This window comes from Schistocerca nitens, chromosome 9 (assembly GCF_023898315.1).
Source record: "Schistocerca nitens isolate TAMUIC-IGC-003100 chromosome 9, iqSchNite1.1, whole genome shotgun sequence".
Taxonomy (NCBI): Eukaryota; Metazoa; Arthropoda; class Insecta; order Orthoptera; family Acrididae; genus Schistocerca; species Schistocerca nitens.
Genome location: NC_064622.1, coordinates 520,514,409 through 520,535,819, shown reverse-complemented (window position 1 = coordinate 520,535,819; position 21,411 = coordinate 520,514,409). Strand labels below are relative to the sequence as shown.

Below are 21,411 nucleotides of genomic sequence, written 5' to 3'. Positions count from 1 at the left end.
TTCTCGAACCACTCCATCACACTCTTGACCTTCTGACATTGCACATTATCTTGTCGAAACGAGCCACTGCCGTCACGAAGGGGTGTACGTGGTCTGCAGCCAGTGGACGACACTCCTCGGCCGTCACGGTGCCTCGCACGAGCTCCACTGGGCCCACGAATGCCCACGAGAATGTTCCCCAGAGCATAATGGAGACGCCGCCAGCTCGTTTCCGTCCCGCAGTTCGGGTGTCGAGAACTTGTTCGTCTGGAAGACGACGGATTCGTGGAGCTGAGGAAGAAGGTATCGACATTCGTCGTATCGTGCAACGCTGTGTTGCTGCGCCGACGTGCAGTGCCGATGGTCACGTGCCCATTTCAGTCCTAGTTGCCGATGTCGTCTCGTTAACATTGGCACATTCACTGGTCCTCGGCTGGGGAGGCCCGTCGTTAGCAGTGTTCGGTGCACTGTGTCTTCAGACACACTTGTACTCTGCCCAGCATTAAAGTCTCATGTTAGCTCCGCCACAGTTCGCCGGCTGTCGTGTTTTAACAGTTTGTCCAGACTACGACGCCCGACATCTGTAATGAGGAGTAGCCGCCCAACCCCACGACTTCTGGACGTAGTTTCACCTCAGTTTTGCCACGTGTTGAAGACACTCACTACAGAACTCCTCGAACACCCGACAAGTCGTGCGCTTTCCGAAATGCTCGTGCCGAACCTCCGACTTATCGTAATCTGCCCTCGGTCAAATTCAGATACGTGGCGTGCATTCCCCATTCTACACAGGGACAGCACGCTCACTGATGCTACACGCACTGTGCGCGTATCTGACTACCAGTCATTCCTCGCCTAGTGACGTTGCTATCGCCTGGACCGGTTTATATCAATAGAAGGTCTTTGGTCATAATGTTCTGGTCGATCGGTATATCCCGGGGCGGTCGATAGACCCGCAACCGAGCGCCTCCCCATGTGGCGGATAGTGGAGTGCCTCCTAGATACAGGGGGTGCCGAGGAAATGAAATACTCGGGGCGGACCAAAACGATCAGTAGCGTCGGTTCCCACAGTGGCTGTATCACATGTTTGTGGCGGCCATAGCCAACCTCATGATCAGGCTGAGGCGGCAACAATCCACATATCCAACCATTAAACATCACGGTGGAACAACGAGGAAAATCTCACTACCCTGAGACCCAGTGAATACACTGGAACAGTCGTGAGCATCGGATTCCGGGGGCTCACGGACATCGTGAGAAGAATCGGAGCTTCTCAAACTCTCTCAAGAGAAAACAGAAACACTACATCGCAACACTCAACGTGAACACACTGCTCGACCCAGGAAAGATGAAACAGCTCACAGATACTTTAGACACGTTCAAGATCAAAATTTCCGCACTACAAGAAACAAGATTCCCAGATGAAGACCATTTCAAGTACACAATATACAAAGCATAGCCATCGGTACACAGGAAGAACCTCAGCCTCTGTGGCACAGGATTAGCAGTACACAGGACGATCACAGACGTAGTAATGGACTTTACATCGCCTAACAAAAGAATCAGCACTGTCAAAATGACCACAACAGGAAGGACCATCACGCCATTGAGGACTTTTGGACAATAATGGAGGAGACAATCAAGAAAATATAAACTCCAAACTAAAATTATTCTAGGAGACTTCAACGCAAAACTGGGAAAAGAACAAAAATACGGACACATTACAGGAAGATACACACCACATCGTGACACAAACCTAAACGGGAGACACCTGATAGAATTCCGCGAGACCCATGTCAACGAACTTCAAGAAACCCATACAAAAATTAACCATACGGAAACTCCCAAATGGCAAGAGAGAATTACAGATCGACCACGTCATAAAACAAAGAGAAGCACAGAGGGAAATCTAGAACATCGACACACGAAAGGGCTACTTTGAGTCAGATCACCACCTACTACAGATAAAGACACGCTTAATCCGTAAGAGGAAACAACAGAAAAGATCATTAGACCAGACCCACAATATCTGACACTTAATCAAGACAAAATACTGGAGAAAATTAATATAGGAACTATGCAAAACTGGGAACAGCTATCAGGAAAGCTTTAGGAAGCTACGAAATTAGCAGTAGCACTGCGAAACAGGAAACACCGCTGCTGGAACCACACATGTGACTTAGCAATCGAAAGACTAATCATCACATGGAAGAAGTTCAATAGCAACAAGATACCAGAAAACTGACAAGAATTTCTCAAAACACAGAAACAGACAAGTAAAATTATCCGTGAAGAAAAATGAAACTTCGAAAACAGAAACTAAAAGAGATGGAAGCAGACTTCACAAGGAACAACACAAGGAATTTCTACAGTACGTTCAGAGAAAACATGATGAAATACCAAGCACCGAACCTCTGCTTTAGAGGACCAGATCGCACACTAGAGACCAATACCAAGAACAACTGTAACCTCCTAGCGATGTACTTCAATAAACTCCTAAATGCAGAATCACTAACAAACTGGACACAGAGGAACCCTCAACTAACAGACAAACTGGACACAGAGGAACCCTCACCGAACCCAGATGGCGAACCGCCATTAATAGAAGAAGTAAGAGAAATCATCAAGGACCTCAACAACAATAGAGCACCAGGAGAGGATGGAGTAATCGCGGAAATCTGGAAGCTAAAAGACCCAGATATCACAGAACACATACACAACGTCAAGAAACAGATATGGAAAACAGAAGAGATATCGAAAGACCGACACCCACCACTAATACACCCTCTCCACAAGAAATGGGATCAGTGGGACCTAAACAACTATAGGGGCATCTCACTGTTACGTGTCAAATATAATTTCGAAAGCACTGCTAAATATATTAGAGAAGCAAACAGACCACCTGATTGGCAAATACCAGGTGGGAGTAGTGGGACAAAGTTTGTACGGCCCACACTTCATTGTTGCCAGATGTATCCAAGATGGCGGCGATGACGTCATCCAAGATGGATGACGTCCCCAAGAAAATAGCGGGAAGTTCAAATTCCATCAGGACGATGCAACACACCTAAGAAAATGGCGGGAAAATAGGTCACTTGGGCTACCTCCACTAACCTAAGTCATCTGACCGCCACCTCTTGCTAGGGATTGGCGCGAAGTTTGAATTTTGGCAGTAATGAAAGGTCACTTGGGCTATCTCTGCTAACCTTAGAAAATGGCGGGAAAGACACTTAGGCTACCTCCACAAACCTAAGTCATCTGACAGCCACCTCTTCCTAGGGATAGGCGGGAAAAGGACTAGGCCTGTGCTGGTCATAACTCTTTATTTTGCATGCACCAGTCTTTATTTAAACAATTAGAGGCAGTACAGCCATCCAGTGTGTTCACCACAAGGTCCGCACACGAACTGACCTAGTACACAGTACGACCAACAGAGTGCTCTCATCCGTGACATAATCCAAGATGGCGACCATGATGTCAGCTGCTGATACAAGTACCATTATCCAAGATGGTGGCAAACAGTGTGTTCGCCACAAGGCCCAGGTCTACACAGTACACAGTACCACTACCACAGCACACTGTTGTCCATTCCATTACATAATCCAAGATGGCTGTCTGGAGGGGAAAATGACTCGGCCTACGCTGGGTTGCTAGAGACAGTAAGGAAGGAGTGTACTTTATTTATTTTAGAACAAGTAATTTAGGGAGGGATTTTGAGAGATAATGAACTGTGCGCAGCTCGTCTTCCCACCATCATCTATCTTACACCCTGTTTTTAAAGTACTTCCACCTCACTACATTAATTTGAATTACTGCTTTGCCTCACCATGACCGGCGCTAGCAGTGCGTATCGATATATCCCCTCCTGTAGTATCTTTGCTCGACTGCTGTTACTTCCTGGTCAGTTCGGAGTTTGTGTCGGGAGTTCGGATCACGAGTTGGTCACAGTTTGGGTAACTAGTTCAGGCAGACAGTCTGTTGGAACGCGTCTGGAGTGTAGTCTGGACCTGCCAATAAGGAGTTGCAATGCGGCACTAGTGCAGTGGGGTTGGGGCAACAGTGAGGTCTGCATCAACATGGCTCACACGACCACTGCTGCCACGAATTACTTGAGCAAGGCCACTGTCTCGGTGGATCATCGGTCGGTCACCCTACTGGACGACGCGTTTTGGCTCGCTGATCGTTCAGGAGTCAGCTATCTTCAATGCGGCACTAGTGCAGTCGGGTTGGAGTACCGGCAAGGCCTGCGATGGCTCACCCGACTATTGTTGCCACGCGTCACCTAAGCCGGGCCACGGTCTCGGTGGATCGTCGGTCAGTTGTCCTACCGGATGACGTGCTTGTGCTCGCTGATCGTTCGTGAGCCGGCTGTGTGTGTGTGTGTGTGTGTGTGCATCGGCTCCCGGTTTGTTTTCATGTGTGTTTAGTTACTGTTGGGTATCATTCAGGTCTTCGTGCAAGTGTTTGTCACGTTGTGTGTGTAGTTGTCTTTATTTCTACTGGCAACTATTTTAGATGTTGTCAGCATTCTGCAGCTAGCAGAGATAACCCAAGTGACCTTTCTTTACTGCAAAAAGTCAAACTTCGTGCCAATCCCTAGGTAGAGGTGGCTGTCGGATGGCTTAGGTTAGTGGAGGTACCCCAGTGACCTATTTTCTCGCCATTTTCTTAGGTATGTTGCATTGTCCTGATGGAATTTGAACTTCTCACAACTTTTTTGAGGAGGAGGGGGGGGGGGGGGTTCTGGTTAGTGGAGTTACCTCTATTGACCTATCTTCCCACCAAAATCAGCCATCTTGGATGGCGTCATGGCCGCCATCTTGGATGATGTCATGTGCTGTTGTTAAGTCTATACGCCACCATCTTGGATGACGTCATCGCCGCCATCTTGGATACATCTGGCAACAATGGAGAGTGGGGTCATACGAACTTTGTCCCACTACTGGCGGGGTTTTGCAAACACAGGTCATGCACTGAACAGATGTAGAACCTTAAGATGATACTTCAACAGAAACAGAACATAACCATCACCTTCGCTGACTTCAAGAACTCATACAACTCAACAGACAGATAAACCCTCTTTAAAACCCTGAACGAATACAGAGCAGATAGGAAGACACTGGCCATAATTCAGCAAACACTGACAAACACGACATCGGAAGTGAAGCTCTGTGGACAGCTCTCAGAACAAATCGAAATCAGGAGTCAGGCAGGGCGACGGCGTCCCGCCATTGCTGTTCAACATAGTACTGGACAGCATAGTGAAGGAATGGGAAGACACTGAAAGTAGTCCTGTTAGGAGAAGTAAGAGCCAAATGCCTAGCGTTCCCAGACGATTTAACCATCGTAACTGTACGAGAAACAGAAACAATAATAGCCATAGAGGAACTACACGAAATCGCAGCCAAGACCGGACTGCAGATATCATAAGAGAAAACACAGTGCCTGAGCACCAAAAAACACCCATCACTACACCTAAAATATGGGACAGTACACAGAACAGAAAATTTCAAGTACCTAGGAGAAAGAATAACGATTACAGGAAGGAATAAGGTATCTAATGAAGAGAGGAGAGTGAAACTAGAGAAGGTCTACAAACTGACTTGGAAGCACAACAATAAGAAAGCTATCTCACTAAAGGCCAAGCTACGACGCTACGAGATGGTGGCGCTACCAGAAGCACTATACGCAGCCGAGACCACAGTAGTACAAAGACAGACACGTAAATCAGACAGAGAAGACGGAACGAAAAATACTCGGGGTGACGCAAAAAGACGGAGTATGGATAAAGAGGCCAGCTGAAGAACTATACGAACACACAGAGAAAATAACAGACCAAATCATGAAAGGAAGACTACAGTTTTACCGGCACCTCAGCAGAATGGCACCACATAGGATAACAAGGCAGATCTTGTACTGGGTTAGCAAAAGGAAAAACAATAAATGGATGATTGAAGTAAAAAATAACATGGGGCAACTCAACATCACACAGGAAACAATACAAAACAAAACACTCTTTAGGAACTTGATGAGAATAAACAAACTACAAGAGACACCACACAGCAAACGAACACAATGGACCGAACAGAGACGACAAGAACACAGCCGGAGGATGAAGGAACACAGCGCGAACAGGAAAAAAGAGAAGCCGAATAGAACAAAGGGCCTAAAGTGGACCAGAGAACGGTAGCAAAAACACAGCACACGAATAAAGGAAGTTCGGGCAGAACGTAAAAGAGAAAACAACATGGAAATGGACTTGAAGTTTAATGTAAATGCATTCTTCAAGGGCATAACACAAATAATAATGATAATAATAATATATCATGAAGATTAGGTCCTATTTTCATCTCGCCCGCCTTTTTTGTTAAATGTATAGATATTATTTACGAAAGAAACCGAAAACTGTGTCGTACATTTAGAGTAACGTCTGGCCGTGTGTGTACTTTTCATGTACTCGCTACACAATAGTAGCTTGTTGCTTTCTTTGACGTCTTTCACTGTACGTATTTTACTAGCTGTTTAGATCTTGTTCCGTAAAGGTCTGTTTCCGTTTAGTGGTAGGATGATTCTCATCGTTCTAAATGTTGTTTCGCACTTTTCATGCATTGCCAACACTAATAGATGACGAAATTGTTTCAACTCTTTTCGAGGATCTGCCAAAGGTAATTAAGTCAGGTAAGTAGAGGATGAACCAGGTGACGCTAATAATACTGCAGCTTGAGGTTTTGACGCAATTTTTGAAAAAGCTTTAGGTTTCAATGCAATTTTCGAAAGACTCTTGCTAGAATGTTCACCAGTGGGGCTCCAAACCAGTTTACCTTAAACTCTAAAGGAACACAAAAAGAAGAAGAAAACAAGAGGTAAACGGTTCCTTACATCCCTACGAAAGTAGAAAGGTACTGTAAACCGAAATTTGCAGAAGGTGGAGGAAAGTTAGATGACTCAATCATTTCCCTCAATGGTTAAAGTCCAGTGAAACAATACAACCCAATGAGATCAGTTGAACATTGTAACAAAGTGTGGTGTACTGCAGACAAGAAGGCTATATTCTCGCCTTTCACATATATCGAGAGAGGAATAAATCTCTGTAGAGGGGATTTGGAAATAATCCATTTGAGAAATACGTAATTTCAGGTTTATCGAAGAAGTCTTGGTGCAAAAACGAAGAGTGGTCTTTGTCAACACTTTTATTTGCTGCCTCGAGACAACTGTGTCTTGTAGCAGAATGACGATAAATATTAAAGATTTCCCATCGGGCCGTTCACCTTATAAGCAAATGAAAGGAGATCAGTTTTATTGTATGACGTCATTCTCTGACATTGAGTTTTTTTTTTTTTTTGAACGTTAATAAAGCAGTGTGTGCCTGGTTTCCAATTACCGTGGAACAGAAGTAATGTTTGTGTGCAAAAAGCAGAAGCAGGGCACTAAAATCAGCATTAAGTATTTTTCTGTAACAAAGGACTAGAACTGTCATATTGGAGTAATGAGCCATGTTGGCAGACTTGGATCTTCTCACGGGCTGGGAAGAAGACGCAGAAAGCATTTGTAAACGCTTATAAACTATATTCTTGGCTGTACGGAAGGATCCCACTTCTGGAGTTCAGGAGAAATGTTGCTCAAGGAGTGATGGTTAGGACGAATGCAAAACAGAGCTGCAAGGCCAGTTGTACAGAAAGCAACAAAAGGAAGAAATTAGCCTAAAGGATATAAGATGGGGTAATAAAGGGGATCATTTGCTCACTTTTACAGCAAACAGGGAAGATATGAGATACAGAGTTCAAAAAAGTTTCAAGCTAGACGAAAACGTTTATTTTGTGGAGTATTTTTCAGCTGTAACGAAAATAAAAATATTTTTACTGAATGCCACTAAGTAACTGCATAATTAATTACCTTCCTAAATATCAGTAAGTGCAGCCTTAGTGCATTCTAACACATTCTGACTCATCACTGAGGAAAACTGCTGCTCTGAGAACTGTCGATCGGAAGGCTAGGGAGGATCAGACGGTACTCAAAAACTACCGCCTTTGTAAAATGGTCAAAAAAATAAAATTAAAATTCCAAAAAAACTCACCGTTGCTTTGTTACTATTTCCTACCGTGATCCACAAGTATACTGGAAAATTTGTGTGTTTCTGATGGTTCAGGCAACAGACGGTTAAAAGAGTGTTACCTCATTCCGCTTGTCTCTAACGTATAATACTGTTTTACAGACAACTCACTAAGAGATGTAAACGGCTAGTGCTACACGTCCACTCACTTCTAACTCCCAGCCACTGCACATACTACACACAATATACACACGTTGTTCCATAATACGCGGATACACAAGCACATTGTCAGCTGTGTAGCGCAGCTTGCCACAAGCTAACTTGAAAATGGAGTCAGCACCCCTCTATAACGAGTGACATGTTGAGCTCAGCCGGCTGCTGTGGCCGAGCGGCTCTAGGCGCTTCAGTCCGCAACCACGAGAGTGCTACGGTCGCAGGTTCGAATCCTGCCTCGGGCATGGATGTGTGTGATGTCCTTAGCTCAGTTCTAGTATAATAAATGGCTCTGAGCACTATGGAACTCAACATATGATGTCATCAGTCCCCTAGAAGTTAGAACTACTTAAGCCTAACTAAGGACATCACATACATCCATGCCCGAGGCAGGATTCGAACCTGTGACCGTAGTGGTCGCGCGTAGCATAATATATTTGTTGATCATCTGCATTTCTTCTTGGTGTAGCAATTTTGATTGTCAATAGTGCAGTTCTATGTTATAGGGGATTGATGACCTCAGATGTTAAGTCCCACAGTGCTCAGAATTTGTTGAGCTCAGAAGGACGTTAAGGTGCTAGTCTTGCATAGCTTTGGGAGTACGTTTTTCCGAAAAAGGGGAAAAAAGAAAGAAGTAAAGACAGAAGGAGGGAACGTTGTGTGAAATGACGCAATTTACTGTCGTTATTATTACGTACGTGTGTTACATTTTAATCAAGCCCCTACTCTACGTTAGCTAAGTAATCTTTCAGCGTATAGAGTGCATTGTTTGACGGACATCTTGTAACTGCCTTTTCAAATAAGTTTCTTCTACTAGTCTCATTAATCTCCTTGGGCAATTATTTAGGGTAACTCTCGAATCACATTTCCCGCAAATGTGACAAAATGGTTCAAATGACTCTAAGAACCGTGGGACTTAACATCTGAGGTCGTCAGTCTCCTAGACAGAACTACTTAAACCTAACTAACCTCAGGACATCACACATATCCATGTCCGAGGCAGGATTCGAACCTGCGACCGTAACAGCAGCGTAGTTACGGACTGAAGCGCCTGAAGCGTCGTTTTTACGTCACACGCAATATTGACTACCGCGAGATCGGCTATCGACTTTGTGACAAGGAAGAATATGAACGTTATGCTGCTCGAAGCAGTTTTGACTGTTCTCTTAGGTCCCAGCCCAATCACACACTCGAAAGGCGGTACATATTCGGAAATAAAGAGCCAGATATTTGTGAGAAGATAGAATATGAATTTCATTGTTGCTCGTTTCAGCCGTATCAACAATTTAAGCTGTCATCTTAGGTTCCTGTCTAACTACATACACGGAAATCGCTAAATATTTATTCTTCATTTGTGTGGCTATAGTGTCCGTAGTTGCTTTACAATTCTTGAGGGTATTTTTGTTCTGTCATTGCAACTACAAAAACTAACTTTGGACCTCCGACGGGGAAAGCCGCGCGAACCGTGGTTAGGCGCCCAAGACCGCGCGGCGTTCATGCGCGGCACTTCCCTACTCTTGCACGATATATTAATACACAGAAACATATTTAAATAGAATTACACACATACAATAATAAATAAATAAACAGGTTGTAGGTCAAAGACAAAGTTGTGGAAATTTTATGTTGTAACCACTACGAAACACAAACCAGAACACATACCTGGAAGTACAAAAACAAACAGTTTATAGTGACGTGCCTCAAAGTGAGTTGTGAAAAACATAAGAAACGCACAGTGCTGCAGAACAACTAAATATTAGACGAAAATTGTCAGTGACTAACGCAGAAAAGCAACTATGCGCTAGCAGACGGCATTTCCCGATGTAAGCGAGAAATCAACCGAAAATCACCGTTAAGTACAAAAACAAACAGTTTATAGTGACGTGCCTCAAAGTGTGTTGTGAAAAACATAAGAAACGCACAGTGCTGCAGAACAACTAAATATTAGACGAAAATTATCAGTGACTAACGCAGAAAAGCAACTATGCGCTAGCAGACGGCATTTCCCGATGTAAGCGAGAAATCAACCGAAAATCACCGTTAAGTAGAAATAAACATATTCTTAACGAACTGTTTTTCGATCTAAAAGCAAATCAAAATGTTAATAATTTAATTACAGACAACTGATGATTCTTTACCTCAATATAGCGAAAAGCGGCTGGTGAAAAAAATTGCCCGTTTTTGTAGTGTGTAAATATTTATTTCATCCTTCATTCTCAGATCAGATTGAATGTAAAAAACATCCAATATTGCAGAACGCGAATGTGTTACAATCATTAGACAGTAATAGAACGTGTTAACAACACTAACGCGAAAAGAAAATTGGAATGCGAAGAAACCATGCACGACGCTTTTTATTATTCTAGCACGTAGCAATGAGATGGTTAACTCCGGTCTTGGTTATCATATTCCCTCTGAAGGCTTATATCATTGATGCGTTGTTAAGTGACATTTAATGATAATGGTGACGCGTATGTGATAAACTTTTAATGCTCCCTTACCTCGAAACGGCACATTGCAAATTATAAAACAAGCACGTTTCGTGCTTAGTTTGTAAATTATTGACGATAATAACTCACTCCTGAGAGAGCGCTCTTATATAAAGGCATTAACCGTCGATAAATCACTGTGTGAGGTTTTATCATGGCAATAATTATAATAGGTCATTCAAGGATGACATGTTCTTGTATATCTCCGGTACATGCCATCAAGTCTTGTGAGGGGCCCATATCAAACGCTAAAGAAAGTCGATATCCGATCATGCGGTCGTCGATATTGCGTGTGACATTAAAATGACGTCACGTTTGCTGGATGTGCAAACACCACCTAAATCACAAGGCCATACAAAACTCTGCCAGTAGGCGAGTGACGTCAACAACCTACCGGTAGCAGCGCGACCTAGATGCCTGTAGAAATGCTACGTGGAGCCATGCACGGGGGTGAAAGCTATAGGGGAGAAGAGGCAACAAGCCACGTAGTTCCTTCCAGACCACTAGAGGTGCTGTGGATCAAACGAAGCTGAAACTGACCAATGAGAGCTGTTCAATGGCCGTTGTTGATATTCTGTCGTCTTGCTCTGTACTGAAGTCTACAGTTACAGTCGTCTTTGTATTTGTTTCTTATCTACGTACTACTGAGCTTCATTATAAACAGATTTTATACTTTAAATTTCATGAAGTTCACCGTGGAACTGAAGAGATTTCCTGCTGAAAAAATGTCCACAATTAATCCTAAAGTAAGTCATTTAATTTACAGTAAATAATCTCGTAGCCTATAAATGAAATGTATTCTCTTTTATCGTGAATTAAGCTTTGTGGTTTCCGTTTGTTTATTTAAATAACTTTGATGTGTCAGTAGTAGTTTTATTTAATGAAGAATTTTATGTTTTTCAGAATATTCAACACAACAAACTGACGTTGAAGTAGTCCTGTAAATGCCCCGACTGTTCATTTGGATATTACGTGGTATCAATGGAGAAAGTTAGCAACAAGCATTTCTACAGGTCTCCAAAAGAACCCCAAGAGTTGCTTCTGAAGTGAAAAAGTGTTTGTAAACTGACATGTGATGTGAATTGTGCTACTTATTTTGTTTAAGATCATTTTTTCAAAGAAGATTTTGTGAAGAAAACTTGGCATAGGCTAAACAGGGGTGTGTTTCCAAAACATGTGGCGGGTGTTCCTTGTGAAATTACTAATATCAGTAGTGAATCAGGTGAAACTGTTCTTAATAGTGAATTAGGCCTACCATTACTAGTGATGCTGCAAGTGTTCGTTATGTAGATGCTAATACCGTAACTGGTGTTATTGAACTACAGTTTTTTATTTTGTGATTCAGAAATAAAAAGTAAGTTTTGTTTTCATTTCACTGTCTTTAGCCAACTTTCCTATTTTTGGCACTTAATATTGCTGTTTTCTCTTTTGTGTTGAAGCATTTCCAATTTTAAGATGTAGGAACACATTTTTAAGAAATTAGTGGTCAGTAGTGCAAGTTTCTTGGGCAGTTACTCAGACATTACTGTCCTGAAACCTAGTTGTAACAAATTTTAGAATTGTTCATTAATTAATACTGTGATAAACATTTTTTAAGATGTAGGAACATATTTTTAAGAAATTAGTGGTCAGTAGTGCAAGTTTCTTGGGCAGTTACTCAGACATTACTGTCCTGAAACCTAGTTGTAACAAATTTTAGAATTCTTCATTAATTAATACTGTGATAAACATTTTTTAATTGAACCTCTTTAATTGACGAATATTCTCTTAATAATAGGTTTTTCTTCTCCATTGACCCCACAGTTTGTAAGATCTCAAAGTACGACATTATTCAGGAATATTTGTAGTCCAATTTAACTGTAACAATTTTTATTTAGTTTGTGGCAGTTATTTAGACTACAAGCTTGTTGAGTCTTACTGTCAATTTGAAGCGTTGTGTCTAGTTCTTATGACACACAAAACGTCCTGGAGCTTTTGTAGGTTGATAGGAATCAATAAGTGTGTCAGTTTGCAAACTTATTTTTGACGTTTGCGTCTGACAGTCGCTGCTGAAGAAAGCATTATAGGAGCAGCGACTATCAGACGCAAACGTCAAAAATATACTTGTAAATTACTCACTTATACTGATTTCCATCAACATTTAAAGGCTCCAGAATGTTTTGTGCGTCATAAGAAGCAGACGCAACACTTAAAACAGACAGTATGTCGAAACAAGCTTGTAGTGTAAATGGCCGAAGCTAAATTAAGTTGTAGCAGCTAAATTGGACTACAAATGTTCCTGAATAATAGGTTTGTCACTGCTGTATTGCAATGTGCTATACCTGTGCATAGCACGCCCGGAAAACTGAGATAAGAAAATTACAAGGAAATAAAAAAAAACTAAACGTACATGAACTAGGAGGGATGCAACCCGCAATGTTTATCTTTTATTAGTTAATCACCATACCACTAGAGGCGCTGCTGTCGGTCCGTGTTTCCCTCTTTTAACACAGGAGTTGCACTTCTCTTTTCTTGTTGTTCTGTGGAGCCACGTAAACAACTGTTTCGGAGCTGTAGCGTTGGTGAGTTGAGTTCCTTTGTGAAATCGTTTGCTTTTCTGCTCTTTGAAGTGTATACTACCTGTAGCAGTTCAGACCGACTATCACCTTGGTGAATAAGTGTCGTGTTCCTGGTGGTGACGGTAATTACGACGAGAAGAAGAATGTTCATATTTTCAAATTTCCAGCTGATGAGAATACACGAAGTAAATGGTTATCTGCAATCAAAGGAGAGAACTTCATTCCTAACAGACATTCTGTGGTGAGTGCCTTTAATTTTAAGCCGTACTTATCGACGAAAGCATATGGCAGTTGAAGTTTGAGTATCAGTACAAGTTTCAGCGACATTCGTGCAGTATATTACTTTTCAGTTCGTCTGCCACTTGCACTTCTGCGATGACGATATACTGTGGGAAACATAAGCAGTAGACTAAAAAACTGGGGCTATGTTAACTGCACCACTAAGCAAGCCACAACTTCGGCAAAACGCAGTCCCAAGCAAATTTCCTAACTGTCCTTCGTATATTTCAAAAGTTGTACCAGAAACCAGAGAATCTCCTTCTGAAAAACAGGAGTAAAGGGGAGCTGCTGCACTGAGAGCATCCATAGAGAACAGTACTAAGTCTCTATAAGAATATAATAGGACGTTTTCCTACAATTTACTTCAAGAACTGATAAAGAAGTTTGACTCTGTTACTTATAGTGAAAAGAGGTCAAAAGCAGTGAAAAATTTATATATTTGTACTGTTTTTTTATGTAGACACTGAAAGAACACCGCATTATATTTTGTACATAATTATTAATCAGGAACTCAGTGTAACCATTTATGTTAAGGGTTGTGAAATCATTTTCAAGAAAGTTCCAAAAACTGTAAGTAATATCCATGATCTAGACAATATTATAATATTTGTTGAAGGTTTAGTGTGCAAAAAGGAAGAATAACAACTTCAACACATCATTGTTGAGTTGTTAGATAACTTAGAATGTAAGGGGAAAACTAAACCTGATCCTGAATTCATAAGAATCCAGTTTCAGTTAAGCTTTTCGCCTCCTGAGAGACATAGGTTTCCTCCCCACACTTTAGTATTTACTTCTTTGTTGTTGTTTTTTTTTTTATTTCGAGCCATGCTTACAGATTCATACAGAGCACTGGAAATATTATTCTGTCTCATCCTAATACTATTAGAAACATCTGCGCAAATATTAATGTTGATCCTAACAGTCCAAACTTTCTTATTTACATAAGGGAGAAAATACCAAACCTGAAACATCATGACTGTTTTGTGGCACTCATGTTAGATGAATTACACATTAAGCTAGCCATGGTCAACAAAGGAGGAAATTTAGTTGGCGTGACGTGTGATACCACTACTCTTGCAACTACTCGTGTGTTTATGGTGCAAGGTGTAATTTCATCATTTATATTGTCTGTAAATAAAACGACTGCTGACCTGTTGTTCCATGTAATTAAAAAAGTATTGATTGGGTTGGAAGACTTAGGTTTAAATGTTATTTTATTTGTTCTGACAATAATTCAATTAACAGAAAAGCTGTTTGTAATTTTGCAAATCCACCACAACTTATCATTGCTTACATACACCCTTCAGATCATTCCAACCCTTGTTTTATGTTATAGATCCAGTACACATTTATAAATGCATCAGAAATAACTGGGTGAATTTTAAAAATGAACTTCTGATATTTTGCTTTCCCAGCTTTGAAAACACATCTGTGAGAATGCATGCTTCATTGTATGCAATTAGGTCTATATTTGACAATGAAACGAACAAATCATTGAAATTTGGGTATGGATTATGAAAACTCTGTGGCCCTCTTAACTAGAAAAACAAAATGTAAAGTTTGTTTGTCAAATTTTCAATGACAACATCAAGTGTAGTTTACTGGAGTTGAGGCCTACAAATAACACTAAAAATTATGAAGGAACTGCTGAATTTATTAAAATAATAAGCACATGATGGAAAATTGTGGATGTTAAGTCCGCTTTGAAATACCTTAGACATAGAGAGGAAATGCAAAAGCCTCTAACAAGCCACAAGGATGATGAGAAGTGTAAATTTCTAGAAAATTTTCTAAAATGACTAGACAACTGGAGCTCCATGAATTCTCCAAGTGGGAAGCTCAGTAAGGAAACACACTCTGCCCTCAAGCATACAACATATGCATTCTTAGAACTAAGAACATATTGTCTGTCAGAACTTAAAATGTCATACATGCTGTCTACAAAATTTCAGACTGATGCCTTGGAGGCCAGGCTTAGATTGTATTGACAGCTATCTGGATCCCAGTACAGTGTGTCAATGAGGCAAACATTTGAGGCAGAGAAAATGCTGAGATTATCAACTCTGTTAGAGCTTTCTTAACAAGTAGACTCAGCTAAAAAATTGTAATTTGATCTCTACAAAGCGGTGATCAGTCTGAATGTCTTGATGTTGCCTATGACATCTCAGCATGAGATATTTGTAAATTAAGTGTTAGTCAGTGTGATTTGCAACTTATTGGTTCAGAATTACCAGTGCTTACATTCATTGCTGGATACTATTGGTACAGCACAATAAAGGAGTTAGTGTGGTAACTGTGCTCAGTTTTTAACAATAGACGAGCGGCTGGCATGTGGTGCTGAGCACAAACTAATTAAAGATCTTAATAAGGGTGGCTTGTGATATCCACAGAAAATGCTATTGCTGATGGTATTGTATTCTTTTTGTTTCATGTGAAAACTGTTATCAGATGAACCCTTTGTCAGGCTTCAAAACCAACAGCAAACAGCATGTAAATTGTGAATCTTGAGTTTCTCCCGGCGTATTTGATAATCAAAATATCCACGGGTGTACTGCCGGTGTACAGTGTCCAACGGGCACAATATTTCGGCGATCATACATGTCGCCATCATCAGGTGAACTGACTGACTGAGATCCTGTGAACGTGCCGGTAGGGAGATCCGTACGCTATGGCTGCTCCGGGGGAACTGGGTTCGGTCGCGGCGGCGGCCGATTTAAATACCCTCCGCCCGCGGCGCACTCCCTCCGCCGTCCGCGCCCCGCGCCACGGTCGCGCGGTGCAACAGATTGCGACGGCGTCTGAGATGACGTCGGTGTGATGGCTCTGTCCACCGTGGTCGTCACAACTATACGTTTTCTCGATTTACTCTTGATTAACCCAATCGCTGGTTCCCAAGCCTTGTTAAGATTATAGCCACAGTCACGGTTTATGAGGTCGTCATTGGTGCGAATTTCGATGGCCTGTCTAACAACGCTGTCCCAGTATCTCGACGTCTGTACCAGAATCCCCGTCGTTCATACTCCATAGCGTGATTTTCCGACAAACAATGTTCAGCGACCGCCGACTTGCTCGGATACATCAGTCGAGTGTACCTCTGGTGTTCACGGCATCGATCCTCGACGGTACGCATCGTCTGACCAATATACGACTTACCACATTGACACGGAACCTGGTACACGCCGGCCTTCCTCAAACCGAGGTCATCTTTGGCGCTCCCCACCAGTGCACGAGTTTTATTTGGAGGACAAAACACAGTTCCGACCCGGTGTTTCTTCAAAATGCGGGCGATTTTCCCCTAGAGTGCGCCTGTATATGGAATAAACGCAGTGCCTACCTCCTCCCTCGTGATTTCATCCATCTCCACAGGTTGTGCTGTAGGGGTTGGGCGGAGAGCACGTTGAATCTGCCACTATGAGTACCCATTTTTTCGAAATACAGCTCTCAGATGTTCCAATTCCTGGGGTAGACTCTCTGCGTCAGAGATAGTGCGCGCCCTATGTGCTAGAGTTTTAAGTACCCCATTCCTCTGTGAAGCGTAGAGGCAGCTGTCTGCGTGCAAATACAGATCAGTGTGCGTTGTCTTCCGATACACCCCATGACCTAGGGTGCCGTCAGAACTTCTCTTGACCAAGACGTCAAGGAAAGGTAATTTACCCTCCGTTTCAGTCTCCATAGTGAATTTAATGTTGGGGTGTATGGAGTTTAGATGTGTAAGGAAGTCAAGGAGTTTATCCATACCATGTGGCCAGGACACGTTCGCGTGTCGTCCATGTAACGGAAAAAGCAAGTAGGTTTCCATTCGGATGACGACAGGGCTTCCTCCTCGAAGTTCTCCATGTACAAATTCGCTACCACCGGTGAGAGTGGGCTACCCATGGAGACTCCCTCCGTTTGTTCGTAGTATTCTCCATTAAAAAGAAAATACGTGGAAGTCAAGACATGCCTAAAAAGTTGAGTGGTCTTCTCGTCAAACTTCTGACTAATCAATTCTAGTGACTCTCGCAGGGGTACCCTCGTAAACAAGGAAACGACGTCAAAACTCACCATGATATCTGACTCATCCAACCTGAAGGTATCAAGGCGTTTAACAAAATCCACAGAATTACGGATGTGATGAGGACATTTACCCACATAAGGACTTGATATTCCCGTCAGGTATTTGGCCAACAAATATGTAGGTGCCCTGATGTTGCTGACAATGGGGCGTAATGGTACCCCCTCTTTGTGAACCTTCGGGAGTCCATATAGTCTAGGCGGTACCGGACCTTGAGGTAACAATTTCTTAGCGTCACCCTCCGGTAAATCTGCGTCCTTGAGAAGCGACCTCGTCTTGTTCTCCACCTTCTTTGTAGGGTCAACGCTGATCTTCCGGTAGGAATCGTCATTTAGCAGGCTCTGCATCTTATCAGTGTAGTCCTTATGGGAGACAACAACTGTAGCATTGCCTTTGTCAGCCAGTAAGACAACAATTTCAGAGCGCTCCCTCAGATGACGAATGGCCGCCCTCTCTTTACTGGTGATATCTGATTTCATCGGCTTGGATTTCGTCAACGCACGACAAGTTTCACGACATATTTCCTCGGCTGATTCAGCGGACGTCGAGCTGTAACCTGTTCAACAGCACTAACAATTTCTGCGACCGGAGTGAACTTGGGAGTGGGAGCGAAGTTGAGACCTTTCTGCAAAACCGAGACCGCATCATCACTCAACACCATGCCACTCAAATTGATGACAGTCTTGCACGGAAGCTGCAGAGATGGTATGTCAAGGAGACGTGAGAACTTAGCTGTTTGACACTGTAGACTGGCAGTACACCCGTGGATATTTTGATTAGCATGTAAATTAATTCTTGATTGTGTCACGGGCAATGATGATTTTGCAGTAGATGTCTGTGACAAACATTCAGCACAGGAAGTGTGTAAATCTGTTGTTTGGACAGGTGACAATATTTTACTTCATAACTATTGTAAAATGGAAAATGACAAGGTGAATAGGTCATTAAGGGGAGCCGGAGGTGCCTATGCTGCCCATGTTAAAATCACTAAGTTTGAGGAACATTTATGAATAAACTACCAAATAGAAAAATTTGAATTTTTTTACATATATAGTGGTTTAGTATTGCAGTTATGACAGAGGGATTTTGGAGTATCTTTTCTAGTTTCCTTCCAATTATTTTTTTTATTAATGACCCAAATTTTTTTTACAAATAATTGCTTTATAATTAAACTGAAATGAAACTACTGAACATATTGCCAAATGGCTGTGTTACAATGTACGTTTGACCACTAGGAGTGCTGTATAAAAATTTTGAGAAAATGTTCCTTATATTCGAAAAATTCTAATTTACAGGAAATGGCTATCAAAGTTTCTCAATACATTCCTGCACTGTATGATGGATTATCAGGGTCTTCTTCCTCATCCTCCAAAAGCTTCCTCTTCTGTCTTCTTTTCTGGCCTGTTGTTCCAACATACTTCATATGCCTTTCTCTTCTTTCTGCTCCTCTTATCCTTTCTCTGTCAATATTTCTTAGTGCTCGTACAGTGTTCACCTCAGCTGTAAATCCTAATGCCTTCAGAACTTCACACTTCACACTGTTCCCTTGGTTGTAGGTTGCTATTGCATCATAAATGCCAAAGTGCAGTGTTTTTATGCTTACATACACCCTTTTAGGAATCACTTTCCAAATCAAATTGTTTACGCCCTCATTAGGATTCTGCGTCTTTCCGTGTAGACATTTGTGTAACAATTCTGGCTGTGCTAAGTCATGAAAAATTGGTTTCATTGCATTTATCACAGCTGCTGGCAAACCATGTTTGTGATCAATGTCCTTTTTTGCATTATATTTGCACCAGGAATCTTTTGGGCACAGGCTGTGTTGAGGGAATTCATTGGAAGAGGCACTATGAAGGAACAATGCCCACACTGCTTTTCTCGTGTCACTAACATTACTAGTATTTTGCCTTATAGCATACCCATAGTATCTCTGTAGACATTCAATCACCTCATCAGTAAGCCTGCCTCTCCCTCCTATTGTCTTTCCATCACTGAGCTTACTTGAACCCAAAGTTTGTTTGAGCCTTCGAAGCCGAAACGGTAAACAGCAAGCAGTTCGCCAGGAAGTCACGAGAGGGTGTTAGATGCATTCAGCAGCCGCCTATTTCCTCTGCAGGCGTGGGGGAAAATGGTAATAACTCCACTTCTAGGGCGAGTAGAACAAGAATTCAAAGTTTACATTAAAGAGGAATGTTCCAATTAATTTTCGGTAGCAAAAAAAAAATCGTAATTTTTTGGATTTGACCACCTCCGGCTCCCCTTAAACAAAAGGAAACTGAAAAGTTGGTGGAAAGACATATTTTAAACAAAGAAACTAAAAAGAAATGTACATAATTTTCACTAGTGGTTGACCACTTTTGTTAACTTTACCAAGCAAGTTTTCAGTACTAACTACAGCACATCTAAGCTCTCCCTATACATATTTATTTCTTCACCTGTGATGTTACAGAACTTTCACCATTTTCAATATAGAGAGAATATACTTTGTGTCTAGTATGTTACTGTACTGATTATTACTTAGTGGAGTTTAGGATGGTGAAGGAGCTGTTAAGTGTTAAAAGGAAGGACTGATAAGTGTATCTAGTCATAACTGTTTGCCATGTTCCTCCTATTACATATTCTCAATGTGTTTTAAAAATACTGCTGGCACTTGTTATTCCCATACCTGTGACTCTTGTCTCTGATGTAAGAAATTATCACTTTAGATACTATGCAAATGTGAAATATTGAGTGTGGGTGCAGGATGGTGTGAGTGTGCAGTTAGGTGGTAAGGGAAGGGGGAGATAAGTGTCATTAGTCATAATTGCTTCCCTTGCTCCTCCTATCATTTTAATGCGTTTTGAAAATATTTGATTTCTGATATCCAACAAGTCATTTAAGAGTTTTCTACTTTCTATTGTTCTTTGAGTGCTGCTTTCCTTAAGAATGAGGGGTGTGCTATTGCTGACACTTTTTATCCAATTCCTTTTACTCTTATCCTTGATGTGAGGTGATGTGGTTTCACATAGTATGCAAATGTCAAATAGTGTGGGTGTGGGACAGCGTGAGTGAGTTGTTAGGTGGTAAGAGGAATGACAGATAAGTGCATCTAGTCATAATTGCTTGTCTTGCTCCCTCCTATTGTTTTCACTGTGGAATATTTGGTTTCTGATATCCACCTGGTTATTTATGAGATGTCTATTTTCTATTATTTTTATTTGAGTTTTGCTTTCTGGATGGATGAAGTGTGTGTTTTTGCTGACACTTGTTATTCCCATACGTTTGACTCTTGTCCCTGACGTGAAGTGTTGGTTTTAGTTAGATAGTTTCAAGCTCCATGGATCATTTGGCACAATAAACCATAATGATTTGGAATGAGTCATTTTAAATTCACATTGCAAATGAATTTGTACCTATGGCTAAATGCTGAAGATTTTTAGGTGTATTTTACCACGCAAATGTGAAATGAGCTGTTCCACACTTGTTACCTGGAATGATGTCTGCTTTTCTGTGAAATATTGTGCTGGTCATATGCACCACTTTTCATATTGATATTTGAACTAGTAAAATCCTGGATTCCTAATGTTTTAATATGTACTTTTTCTTAGTTATGGTGCCGTTTTTGTGCTACATTGTGTGTTTTCCGAACATGTGTACTCACCCTAATATTTAGATTGGTCTTTTTCTGCTATATAGCATACCTTATTAATTAAAAAATAAAGCTGTTTCATCCCTCTAACAATCTGCTTGTAGTTTTCCACTGGAAGTAGCAAACTCTTGTTTCACATTCAAGATGCAATGATAGCCAATTTA

General features: G+C 41.6%; 1 protein-coding gene across 1 annotated transcript in view; it reads right to left on the bottom strand.

Moving 5' to 3' along the window:
- Window positions 1–21,411, bottom strand: part of LOC126203861 (aminopeptidase N-like) — a 255,571-nt gene that overhangs the window by 157,617 nt on the left and 76,543 nt on the right. The gene's annotated exons all lie outside the window — the stretch shown is intronic.